At 43.1% G+C, this 13,633-nt stretch overlaps 1 long non-coding RNA gene across 14 annotated transcripts in view; it reads right to left on the bottom strand.

Annotated features, from left to right (window-relative positions):
• Positions 1 to 13,633, bottom strand: part of LOC134521150 (uncharacterized) — a 36,912-nt gene that overhangs the window by 20,905 nt on the left and 2,374 nt on the right. For 11 of the 14 annotated variants that reach the window (XR_010072652.1, XR_010072653.1, XR_010072654.1 and 8 more), the window contains exons 3-4: positions 6,821 to 6,868; positions 142 to 1,361 (exon numbers count right to left, since the gene is read on the bottom strand). This is a non-coding gene — a long non-coding RNA (uncharacterized LOC134521150). The remainder of the gene's footprint in view (positions 1 to 141; positions 1,362 to 6,820; positions 6,869 to 13,633) is intronic. The other 3 variants (XR_010072643.1, XR_010072644.1, XR_010072646.1) reach the window with 3 other exon arrangements.

The raw sequence follows: 13,633 nt of genomic DNA on the forward strand, positions 1-13,633 counted from the left end.
GGATTTGGCCCCGTGGGCAGCAAGAAATTAACCTTAATTGTCACTTCGGTAAAACAAGGACTATGAAATCCTAATCCAGCCGCAGAAGGGAGGCCGAAAACAATAGACCACCGGCTTCCCCACCACTTTGCTTTGTAATACCTGGCAGTTTCTTGAAATTCTTGACAGGTTGCTGCAGCGAGTCGAAGTTCCCAACTGGTGGCCATAAGCGGCTGCCGTCTTTGTATCCCAGTAGTCCTCATTAGAACAAAGCTGCTTCGAATTAAATCCAATCTACATGCCGAATCAATCTTTCAACCCTTTGATTGCTTCTGAAAATATTTATATTTCTTAATAATGCACATTTTGTCCCACAGCCTGTGATTAAACCCAGACAAGGTCCGGAGAAGCCTGAAGTATATGTGGAAGGGGTTATTTTGGACAGGAAAAGAAAGATAAAGAACACAGGTTTTTCCTATTGTGAAACCATTAGAGTGTATAAATCTAGCAATTGCCGTTGTATAAGCATCAGAGTGGGGTTGTAATAAATACAGATTGGAGTATTATAGTAACCAAATGGAGTTTATGGATTATGTTCACTAGTTCATATTTCTCAGCTACTACAATCTAACTAGCATCGTGCTGCACTCGGCTCTATTAATATTCCCTATTAATATTCTCTTTATGTGTTTGTGGGGAGGGAAAAAAAAAAGTTAGGAATCAGCTGCTGCTCTGCATAAAACAAACAAGTTTAAAGAATCATGCCCTCCAAAGAAAAAAAAAAATAAAATAAACAAGGGGATGCTGTAAAGCGACAGAGTTAGAAGGGCACGGGCTGGGGCTGGCTGAAATCGGCTCCGTTCTGCTTAAAGTTAATAACTTCCATCTGAGTGAGAATCTGGCCCTAATGCAGGGCATTTGCTGCGTGAAAATTAGGATGTAAAAGCGAAGACAGTAACTGCTACTATCCCTTAGCCGGGTAGATTTCTAAGGTGGTAAATAATAAGCTTTGGCTGGAGATGAGAAACACACAAAGGCTTTGAAGCTGCGCTTTTGTGGTAAATATCAGTGTATTATTCCCTCCTCAAAAAGTAGCATACATCACAGGTAAGATATGTGGAGATGAAGGGAAGGATACATTCCTTGGCTGAGAAGTAGCCCAGGTAGGGCCTGATCTTCCAGAGCGGGAATTTGCCGTCGATGAAGGTTGTAGCCGGGGCTGGGGACACAGATCAGATAAAGGCACCGTACCCGTCTCCCTCCCTACACATAAATGACTGCCCTTCTCTATAATAAAAGGGAAAAATTGACTTCAGAAAACACGCCATGATACATCTCCTTGGATAAAGTAGTAGAATTCCTGGGTGAGAGGGAAAGAAATCCTAGAAATTAAAAATACACAAGACTTGTTTAAAACCATTGTCATCATCAGCATCGCATGGTAAATACAGCTAATAGACTTTATCAGTGGGCTGGTAAATGCTTGGGATAGTTTTGCTTGTGACAGTTTCCCCTTTTATAAAGGACAGAAGGAAATATTTTCAGTTAAAAATATCATTCATTGATTCTTTCGTCACGTATTTCATTATATTAAGCCGCAATTTCCTAAATATGTTGCGGGGCAGGGGGGAGTGGTGTTATTATTATACGTATATCCTGAGTCTTGACAGCTATTTTGCATGAATACATGATTTGGATGCTCAGCCTTTAAGGTAGAGAGAAGGTTTCTTTATCATCACCAAAAATAAGGGGAGAGGAGCGATGAAAAAAAACCTCTCACAAATAGGGACGGATCCAAAATCGAATGACATGCATGAAAACCCGTTTTGGATCGGGTCCCCAGCAGAACATTATTGTGTATGACCGGTAGATTCTGAATATCTTCTATTGTTTGACAACCCTGATTTCACACTAAACTTGGAGTTTGTTTCCGAACAGAAGCTTTTTGTATAGAAACTTTAAATCATATCCCTTCGTGAACACACACGTACCATAGAGGATATTGTCTTATTAGAGAGTTTAAGCCTAAAGGTGTATGCCTATTTTTAAAAGAAATTTTCTGATTGTAGATAACTGCTCAATTTGATTTAGTGTCCAATGATAGTGATGGGGTTGATAACTGAGCATTCATCGGTAATTCATCTTGTGCTAGTAGAAATTTACAGCAAAGCAGTGCTTTCCCAACACTGACAAGTCCTATTAATCTTCTTCAGACACATTTCAATAGGTGTCTCCATCTGTGCCCAACATCTAAACACTCTGGCATCACTAGGGACTTGGAGACACCTTCATTTCAGGTTACACTAGTGAAAATGTGATACTAGATTGTACTCTATTTTTAACCTAATTCTCTCTTTTCATTCAATTAGCCTTTCTTGCCTGCATTTTTCTACTCATGTGTAACATCCTTTTCCCAGGAAGAGCTCAAAAATGAGATTTAGTTACTTAAAGAGACAGAATCTGCCAGGGCAAGAGCTACCGAGAGCGTAATACATAAAAGCATCAGAATAAAGCTCACGCATACAGCGTGGAGACGGAATTGCCAGCCGCAAAACACCTCCTGCATCGAATGCCCACGATATTCCCCTCCTGGTGCACCTCTTGCAGGAGTTGTTGGGTTAGGGCAAGTCTGAAACTCAACACCCCCCCCCTCCAGCTTTCCAAATTTTACAACAATTGCAGAGTATTTGGGGGTTGGAGACGCAGTCTGTACCAGCAGCACCTCTGTTTGTTCAGGCTGGACGGGGATCACCTCCGTACATCCCCGCTTCGCTTTACATATACGGCTAATGCACGAACAAACACAGCGCCGTCAAATTACAGCAATAACATTTATGGGTGGATTACGTTCCAGCTTCCTCGCTTGTGATGAAAAGCAAGTATATTGCAAAGCACATGGAAGAGGTAGGGTGCAAATGCGGGCGAATTTCCACTCGGAACCAAATGTTGTTTTTTCCCTTTCAAAGCTGCGATGAGTTTGCTAGCAGACGGGGCACAGCTTTAAAGCTTACTCATTCCAAAATGTGTGTTTGGGTTCCTTCCCCCCCCCCCCCCCCCGCCCCCCTCCTTCCTCCCATTTGTGTTCGTCTGGCGAGGAGGAGCGGATGCGCACCGTTTGGGCTCGAGGTGGCTCCGACTTGCTCTGAACTTTCTGCTGAAAAGAGCAAACCGGGAGCCGCGCGTCCGCTCCACGAACGGGGAGGCAGTTGCAAACTTTGTTGCTGCCTTTATGGAGTTCTCCTGCGAATCGCATTATAGATCTAAATGACCTTATTGTAGGTGGCAAGTTTAAATGTGCCATATTAATAACTTGTTATCCAAGACAAATTAAGTCCTTATGTGTCAAAAGCACTCTGCTCTGGATTACCTACAAGACAAGTATTTATTGAATAAACGTTGGATCCAATTTCATTTTAATGTGACTGACTGTATGCTTCAGTCCCTTAGAATGAGATAAAAACACTCAAACCTATAACTGTGTTGCAACATTACACCTAACTTGTCTATTTCTATTATTGTCTTTTTAATGTGGGATAGCAAAAATGGTTGGGGTTTTTAAGGAAGAATTATTATTATTGTTATTATTATTGTTGTTGTTGATGGTGATGTTGTTGTTGTTGTTGTTATTATTATTATTATTATTATTATTATTATTATTATTATTATGTTATGAAGCGCAAGGGGAGGGAGAGAGAGAGAAAAAAAGACTGGCATTCAGCCTAAAGAGAAATCATTGAAACAAATTAATCCTATGCCGTTTAAATTGACATGGTAATCCATCATCAGCAAAGGGAAACTCTGAAAGCAATCTAGAATCTGCAGTGTTCTTTCACTGGCCCTCAGGCACAAAGACAGATAGTAAAAGAGGAAGAGGGAGGGGAAAAAAAAAAAAAAAAAAGAAATCATAAAAGTTAGCAGCGCCTTAGCAAAGGGAAGGGCTGGAGAAAGCAGCTTTCACTTTTTCCTGCTTTCAACCTCCCAGTTCAGAAAGCGATGCTGATTAACCTTCAGCCGTTGCCTACTAACGTTTACTTCTGTACGTCAAATCCTCTTCGGCTGCTGAGATATGAGTAATTTCAAATCGCGCAGAGCCCCCATCCTATATAAACTCTACCGGTGAAAACTCTGCCAAACATCAACTTGGGCATTTCTGCTTACAGAGGGCCTTTTATTAGCCTAAACTTGATCGCTCCAAATGGTCAATAAATTCTATCTTCACAGCCCTGGAGAAAAGAGCCGTGCTATCCTTGGGAGTTTAATAGCCAGGATTTTCATAGAGCTGGCATGAAAAAAAATGGAGGGGGGTTGTTATTTAGGTTTGGCTTTGGGGTATTTTTTTTATTTGGTCTGTCCCCTGCGTTCTCAGCAGGGCTGTCCACTCTAATGTGTGTCTCCCAAGGGTTTTTCCAATCCAGTTTTAAATATCTAAAGCGATGAGGCTTCGTGCACCTTTAAAATTTTATTATGCTTATGGTCAGAGGAAAGCATAAACCTCTTGGGCCTTGAAAGCCCATTGCAATACAGCCATTATCCCGATAATGTCAACAGAGCTACAAAACTCTCTAGAAATAAACCTTTTAAGAACAGCTTTCTCTGCCTCATGTTTTCTTTTAAGGTCAGTGGCGCATCACTTTTTGGAAAGCGTTTCCCCTCTCTGGCCAGGTTTAGCAATCTGAAATAGAATGTATATTACTAAGTGAATAGGTTTAATTTTAGACGCTGAAAAAACAAACAGAAGAAGAGAGCTGGGGCAGGAATAATGCCTTTCAGTTAGAAACAGACATAGTAGAAAGAAAAAGTCAGAACTTTAGTGCCAGGGGCAAAGGGGTGAAAGGCTGGCTAATATGAACCATATCCAACATCTGCCCTATTTTAATTTAGCAGGGATAAAGTTTCTTCTTTTTTATTATTAAGAAAACTTCATGTGGCAGAGAAACCCATGAGCTGTGTTATCAAAACTGTTTTATTGTCACACTGAAACTTAGAACTATTAAGAGTTGGCGGGGCAAAGAGATAAAAACTCCCCTTCTCTCTCCTTTTATATTCTGTGACAAGCCTGGGCTCGGGTCCTGCTGTCTGGGATGTCCTTTTCATGTCTTTATGAAGTACTGCACTTGGGGCTGTAATATAAAGGGGAGGTTAATTGTTCAGGATGGGTCCAAATGATTGATTCTCCAGGTTTTAAAAAAAAAAAAAAAAAAAAAAAATTAAAAATAAATAAATAAACCTGAAGATTGAAAACAAAATACTGCTGCGAAGAGGTTCGCGGTAGTTGGCCCGGCAGATGAGTGATGGTGGTGGTGTACAACAAGTGTAAAGAAGGGCTGGGCTGGGGACCTGCGTGAGAAACGGCCCAAATTGCCAGGCTGGAACATAATCTCGCTCCACCTAAAGGTTTTCCACCTCGATAGTGCGAATTCTACTGTAAAATATAACAAAGTATATACTAAAACACGTGTGAGGAGCTGCAGGAGTAAAAGAGCAAATTGGTTTCTGACAAAAGAAGGATGAATACCTTTGGATAATCTGAAGTTAGAATTTGATTGAAAGCATAACATTCCTCTAAGCGTCAATATGCTTAGGATCCAAAATATGGTTATTTTATTACCAGTTAATACTTAGATCAAAGCGAAACACTGTAGCTGGAAGGGACGTTCTCTCTGGAAATAAAGTTGCATGTAATTATTTCCTATTAAAAACTAAAACTGGTCTTAGATTCAAAAATTTGTGCTTCCTTACATGAGATATAATGTAAGCTTGTCAAGAGAGAGCAGACGTGCCGTTTTTCACTGTTCGCTGGTATCCCTTTGCTTTAAAGTTTTCAGTTTAGCTTTAACCCTTTGAATGGGAAAAATTCGCATCCGATTTACCTCAGTCAAACACAGGGGAATGTTTGGGATAATATTGATTGATTTCTTAGAAATAGAAATTAGAATTTTATGCAAACTAGCACCATTTTAAATAAAGTCTCCAAACGTAAGGAGGTAAAATATAAAGAAAATGATACGGCGACTGATAGGCGGTTGAAACTTAAACCTTAAATTGCAAACAAGTATTTTACTATTGGATAGAACAGCCCATCTTAATTTCACTTGGGACACGGAGTTTAAAATACGCACTCAAAATATTTCCAAGAAAGCTGCAACCTTTCAGAGGAAAGAGATAAGGATGTATTGTAATTATGAGGTTATAAATATGCGATCTTTTTCTTTTCACCATCCCCTAAAGTGGTACGTAACGTTGTTCAGATGCAGTTATGTGTCTATCGGTCTGTCTCTATTCCCGTCCAGGGTTTTGGGTTTATTTCGCTTTTATTTCATTTTTTCCTTTTTTTTTTTTCCTGATAGTTCAATGCCTATTTATGTCACCTCTGAGGCAGGCCCTGGGAAAAAAAAGGGATCTATCTTTCTGTATTTATAAACTACAGCAGAATAAATAAGGAATGGTTCCTTTTTACAGCTGCTGGGCTAGTATTATAAGTAGCAGTATGAAACACATTATTCCAAGCTTCTGATTCTGCTAATTATTTTTGATCTGTCACTCAGAAATAAATAATAATAAAAAAAAACCTTTAAAGAGTTCATTAGGACTGCAGAAAGGAAGAGGAGTCAGCTATAAGGCAGCAATTATAATTTGGTTTTAACTTTTTTTATTTTTTGCTGACTCCTCAGCTATATTGTTTAGTGGAAGGATGGCTACAATATAATTCTGTATTAAGAGCTTGTTAAATAGGGAAGGAGCTGAGACGTTCAGCTGGGATATTGTTTGCTAGCTCAATTAGTATCCAAAGAATTTGAAAGTACAATAAATGTATCTGAAGATCGTATCTAAACATACTTACCAAAAAGTACCCACCTCTCTCAGCAGTTCACATATTTCTGCCTTCTGACTGGGAGAAGAAAAAAAAAAAAAAAAAAAAGGCAGTTCAGATGTATAGGTTAAGACTGGCGTATGGCAAGGTTTGTGTGAAATACAAAGAAACCTGTATTTCACTCAACAATTTCATTGCTTAAACATATAGTTTAGAAGCATCTTTCCCTTAAACATGTGGTTCAATAGCGTTTTCTTCAAAGGAACAATTCAATGTGTTAAAAGATTTAAGAACAAAGAATGTGCTGCAAAATGCAAATTCTTACAGTGTTATACTGTGTATGCAATTATGTATGTAGGCAGATAGATATAATTTGAGAGTTATTAACTTTCAACATCAATGATGTACTCTGAATCAATACAATGTAACTACCTATTAAAATATAAACCAGGTGTGTTACCAGGCAAATACAGTCTGAGAAGCTTTTCTGGATTCTTTTTTTCTTTCAAGATTACAGCTCTACTATGGACAAGAAGCTCAAGAGATTGCTGCTGGTCCTAGAGATGGAGGCTTGCTTTGCTTTTTGCAGTATCTGACGTTTCTAGAATGTTTCATTCCCTCCAGGTTTGAAAAAAAAGAAATGTCAGAAAAATTAAAAAAAAAAAAGAAAGAAAGAAAAGAAAAAAACCACGAACCTCTGAAATGGTGTAAAGGGAATGAATTGTCTCACAAATATCTCTATGTTTATGTACCTCCCGGTGCATGGGAAAGAGAAAAGTTCCATTTCCATTTTTCCTTTGGCTCAAGGGAGGGGAATGAAGGGAGCAGAAATCATTTTAAGCCTCCCCCCTCTCCACCGTCGGATCGACCCCCTCTTGCAAATCCCTTTCTTCTGCCCTCCCTCCCCCAAACGCAGAGCCTGGCGCAGTTAACCTTGGAGCAGCGCTGGGGAGGGAAGGGTTAATGAAACCAAGCTCTTTCCGACCTCCGGGGTCAGACTCTTCCTATCTGCAATCTAAGGAATTAGGTAAGGAGGTTATAAGATTATAGTGAAAGGAGTTATAGGCCCTCGTAGCCTCACACCTGAACATATTGGGCTAATCCACTGGGATTCTTAAAAATCGCTTCAGCTATGGAAAACTGTTAATTAGGCTGAGTCTATCCCGAGGTTTCCTGTTGCATTAGTGATCCAGCCGAGCTGCCTGCGCTCCATAGGCTCATATGAAACGCGCTTAATATGCCTATATTTCCCCCCCACACACACACCCCTTTTCTCCGCAACTAAAACCAGCATCAGCCACCGGCTTCGGGAGAAAGCGAAGTTTTGGGTGAAATTCAGCCCGAGAGATGACCAAAAGTCATTTCCCCACCCCCCACCCCCCCACCCTGGGTGCCCGGCAGGCTATTTGCAGCTGTTTCTAACTTCAGTGTTTGTTTACAGTAGCAAAATTAGCACTTGGAGGAGAAGTGAAAAGCTGTTTTCACATCGGGTTTACTTCTCCGTTCCTGGCTTTAGATGTCTTCCCTCCCTCCCAGCAATCAGCATCATTTAAAGCGCGGCTCAAACTTTCTCTCGCCCCTTTGACTTAGTTCTCTGCAGTCGCATCCTATTTTCTGCTGGAGAAAAAATACCCAGAGAGGAGGCAGCGTTTGAGCACGGCCCAAACATCACTGATTCGAGGCAAAAGAAAGGAAAAAAAAAAAAAAAAAAAAAATCCCGAGCACCCCTAAAGAATGTATTTTAACGTCGCTGGGCAGAGCACTGCCCTGGTCCCAGCTCTCTGCCCTTTGGCACTTAGGCATTTGCTTGTCTCCAGCAAAGCTCTCCTTAATCCGCCGAGACACCCCAGGGCTGTACCTGAGCCACGGCCGAAGCGCTCCCTATGACCGACACAATCCTGCAGCAGCAGCAGCTCCCCAACTTCGACACTTAAAAACACGGCTTGGTTTTAGCCATTTTGTCATTTGCAGAAACGCTGATTTTTATTTTTATGTCATTTGTGGTCACCCTCGAACGGCAGTAATCTGTAGATTACATATTACGAGCCTTGTCATTACGTGGATAAAATGAGGTGGTTAAACGCTAAAATCCATTTTACTCACCACATTTGCTTGGGGGTGGGGGGGAAGGAGGAGAGGGGAGAACAAACTTGTAGGAGAAGGATTTAAACCCCTCGCATCTGAACTGGCTGTGCCCTCGCTTCTGCTGCTAGAAACCTCCCTGCCTGGTGGGCACCCGGGGCTGGAGACCTCTCAACTCCACCTCGAAGCCAGGCGCCCGTTTCCTCCAGCCCTCGCCTTCCCCTCGCTCCTGGGTCTTTTGTCCCCATTTTCGTGGTCTCTCAGCATTGCTCTACAGAGGCGACTTTTTCTCTGCCTCTCCTGGATTTGCTCTGTAGCATTTCGAGGCTCCTACTCGCCTGCTCTCCCCCCGTTTGCCTCTTTCGTCTGTGTCCCTGATCCCTCTCCAGCTGATGTGATTCTTTAGAAATGTGGGTCTTATCCCGTCCCTACCTTTGCCGGGTCTGATTAGATATTATTTTTTCATTGGCTCTGCTACAATGGGTTCCTCCCTTTAATCTCTCCATATTTTTTCCCCCTCCCGGTATAACCAAATCCATGAAATTCACAGCCTCTCTCTTTGACACGACTGGCTCGTCTAATCACTCCATATCGATTTCCCTAACTCTTTTCATCCAGCTGAAGACACATCTTAAAACACTCCAAGCCAGAGTGTGCTCTTTGCTTTATACACACTAATAAAATGATTTACCCTTCTCTCTCTGCTCTCCTCACAGGAGAAAATCGTTCAAGTCCCGGCTATTTGTGTGTGATCAGTAAATATTTAGTGTGGCGACATCTTCAGCTCCTCTCCTGATCAATACACAACCCAACAGGAGGTGGACTATTGTCCGGGTAGTGACTTGCTGAGATCTCCTTTAGATGAATTCTTTGCCCCCCATACAGTCTGTTATGATTTATCCTCGAAGGTAACCAGTAAAGAGAAATCGAGGCTTTAAAAACGTCTGTTTCTAACCTGCTTACCGTGACATTAAAGCACCTAAGCAAGGAATGGCTTATTTTTCCCCGTCTCCCATCTCCCTTTGATGGGCTAACAATTCCAAAGCGCTGGTGGAAAATGAGTATCACGCCGGGCAGCCGGCTCACGGTTGCTCCGCATCCCTTCACCCCCCTGTCCCCTCTTCCCCGGCCCCTCCAGCAAAACCCTGTCCTGCCTCTGCGGTGCAATGTCGCGATAAAGGGGCGACTGCCCGGTCCCACTCTGCAGCATCTGCGGGCGCTGGACCCGCTCCCACAGCTCTGCCTCGGCGGGTGGGTGACGAAGTGCCCAGGGATGGAGGGTGCCCCAGCAACTTCCAGCCCACCTCCCTCCTCCTCCTCCTCATCATCATCGCATCCCGCAGCTCTGCCTGCCCCAGGATCAGGCTGAGGCAGGGCTGGGGGCTGATGGCTTTTTTTGTTTGTTTGTCTGTTTAGGGTGGTTTGGTTTTTCGCTTTTGTTATTTTTTTTTGAACGACGTGGAAAATCTGCAGTGAAGAAAAAATAAAATAATAATAATGGAAATGGGGAAGAGCTTAAAGCCCGGTTCCTGTGGTTAACCGTACACGAGAGCTTTCCCAGGGTGATAAAACGGACAGAAAGAGAAGTTCGTCTGTGTGTATGTGTATGTTATGTCCTGATCTGTTATTTCACTCCTGGGAAAGCCTATGCCTCGAATAGGAAATATTTCCACTTGTAATTACCCCAGGACTGTACGCTGTGTGCCCGCCGCTGGAGCTGCCTGTGCAGCACACCCAGGCGAGACAGCTACGCCTGGTGTGCGTGTGTCTGCCTTTGATGCAGGGCTGGGTGCCTATACACAATAGATACACAGTTATATCTGTAATGTGCGGGGGGGGGGGGCAGGGGGGGTGTGCTCACTCACACCCTGTGCTGCAGCCTGCGGAAGTGCCCAGCGATTTATTTTATTTCCGTGTGTGTGTGTGTGTGTGTGTGTGTGTGCATTCGCACACAACCTATAGGTCGCAGGCGTTTCTCTCTGTAAATGTACATTACGTGCCGCATAAATATATGGCCGGGTATTATACGTGTATTATGGATGTGCGAGTCTTATTCAAACCTAAAGCCAGCTACATCCACCTGTTAACTTTGTTTAGAAACCACTTTCACTAATGGCTTTTCGCTAACTTATTCAGTCCGTTACTCGAGTATAGGAGGCAATGGAGGGGAAAAATCCATATGAAACCCTGCTTACAGCCTCCCTTCGAGAGGACACTTTACACACCTTGCCTAGACAGGGCTCCTATAGAGCGCTTATCTCTCGAATATATCTTTATACTAATGCATACTTAATTGGTCTGTCCTGACTGTCCATATAAAACAATTTAATTAGGGTGCTTTCTGCTTTGGGAAGAAAGAAAAAAAATCTGCCCAGCATTTATTGTATTTAGCACCAATACAGGCAGAAAATGTTGCACAAGTTTTTGGTTGAAAGAGCACCTATGTGTCCATTGAAGGGCGTTGATCCGAAAAGACAGAGAGGACAAGTAAAATCGATTTGAAGCGACCCTCTCTGTCCCTTTCACACCATTCAGACACTCCATTCCTTCTAAGACAAAGACCCAGCGCCTTGGGAATGCTGGCAAGGGGGGAAAAAAGGAGGAAAAAAAAAAAAAAGAAAAAAAAAAAAGGGCTTCAATCCCCCCAAGCAAAAGGGAGAACTCTGAAATTCCTTCATATTGCTGTTATTTACCCCCCAAGATATGTTCAGCTCCAGGATTTTCTTCAATTCGGCGTCTAACATTGCTGCTGCGAGGAATGTCCCTGGAAGGGGAGGAGGTAATTATGGCTATTAGTGCTGCGAGCCCAGCCTCAACCTTGGTCACTCGCAGGCTTTTAGGGTTAAAATAGCCCTCACCTCTGACCCCTGCGGAGCAAAGTTGTAGCTATCGCCACAAGTTGGGCCAAAGTTTTCAAATCCAGGGCTGGGCAACACCGGAGGGGGGAAACTTCTCCCTGGAATTATTTTTGGTTGGGATTTAAATCATCCTTAGTCTATTTAATTGCCTTTCCCTCCTCCTTTTGCCAAACAATCCCAGTCGGGGAGGTTGGGGGGGCATCTCGAAATGCCCTGCTCCCACTACCTTTCCCACTGATCTCTCCATTTAGGTTTAATTTGGCAGTTTGTTTTCAAGCATGAAAATGGTTATCATCAAACTGAATTACTAGGTCATCCTTTCATCCACGGATCTCAGGAATAAACGGGGGGGTGGGGGGGGGAGGCAGGGGTCTTCCCCCTTTAGGCTTTCCCCACCACGACCCGTTCAGCTTTAAAGAAAAGGAGCTTTTGGAAAAGGAGAGAAAGGACAAAAAGCTGGAATTTGTCTCCTATGCTTTCTGCGCACCTTCACGATCCTCCTCGGCAAAGGGGGGATTTTGGAGCTGGGGGGGGGGAGGGGGCACAAAGTGAGGAGGAGAGAGAGCCCACAGATGCAAATACCCCTCTGGCAATAATAAAAATTCATTCAAGTGGGCTCTGTCTCCATCTTCCATGTACTGATTAGACTTAACAAGAGTGGAAACTTGTGTAGACCATATTTATGGTATTAACGAGCAGTTAAAAGATTTATCCTTCTTCTGATCAATATTGTTCGTGCCCGGCCCCCCCCCGCCGCTCCCCGCCCCGGCCCTCCCCGAAGGCTGCAATGACAATCGCCTTCATACTTTTTCATCACTGATCGAGGTGGCAAAACCCTTTTGTAATTTTCATTAGCCCAGTAAACATGCAATTAACATGCAGCACTGTGGTTAACTTAATTCCTGTTTTAAGGCAAGGACAAGCAAGAAATGGAAGAGCGTTTGTTCCATTTGTCAAGTATGACACACTTCTTACCCTAACAGTTTCTTAAAATAAAAGCTCGGCTCCCCACCACCACGACCACCACCCCTCTTTCCAGAAACCCCCCACACTGATACACACACACACACAAAAAGGAGCAGGAATCCATTAGTTGGAGAGTATTCTCCTGCCAAAGGCGGTATAATGTATTCCAAATTTTCCCAAGCCCTCACTGTACTGGGGTCCCGTCCCCGTCCCCCCCCGCCCCCCGGGGAAGGGGGCTGACGAGCTGATATTTCTCGTGGGTGAAGCACTCAGCCTCCTCCTAACCGTATTATTTTATTTTTTTTTTAATAAAATAAAACTAAACGTGCTTCCCATGTCTAAAAGTTGCCATGTTTGTGAAGGGGGTGGGGAAAAATGTCTCCAAGGGTTTCAATTAGCAACAAATGATTATTGCAACGGATTTTTGGTAATGAAAAAATGTGGAGTACCTCTTTGGAGCCGGGATCTCAGGGGCAGTGAAAGAGAGAGAGAGGGGGAGAGGGAGAGAAGGAGAGAGAAAGAAAGAGATTGCTGATTAGCTCGGATTCTTTCCCAACTTGCTTTAGCGTGTGCTTGCGTTCCCTGCCGACCCTACACAGGACACTATATATTTTTTCCCCTTCGGTGCATGTGTTGATAGTTCAGCCTCTAGTTGTTTGCGGTTGGATTTTTTTTTTTCCTTTTCTTTTTTTTTTTTTTTTCCCTTGCCGGGGAGAGGGGAGGGGGAAAAGGGGGGAGGGGGGGGGGGAGCTGAAATCGGTCGCATCCATCCTACCCCCTCAGTCATTAAGTTAGGAGATTTCCCTCTCTTATTTTTTTTTTTCTCCCCAATTGGAAGGGTGGGTTATGAACAATTTTTCTTTCTTTTTTTTTTTTTTTTTTTTTTAAGTCTCGCCTTTCCAGCTCCAAACAAGGTGTAGCGAGACGCTCTTCCTTC

This window comes from Chroicocephalus ridibundus, chromosome 9 (genome assembly GCF_963924245.1).
Source record: "Chroicocephalus ridibundus chromosome 9, bChrRid1.1, whole genome shotgun sequence".
Lineage (NCBI taxonomy): Eukaryota > Metazoa > Chordata > Aves > Charadriiformes > Laridae > Chroicocephalus > Chroicocephalus ridibundus.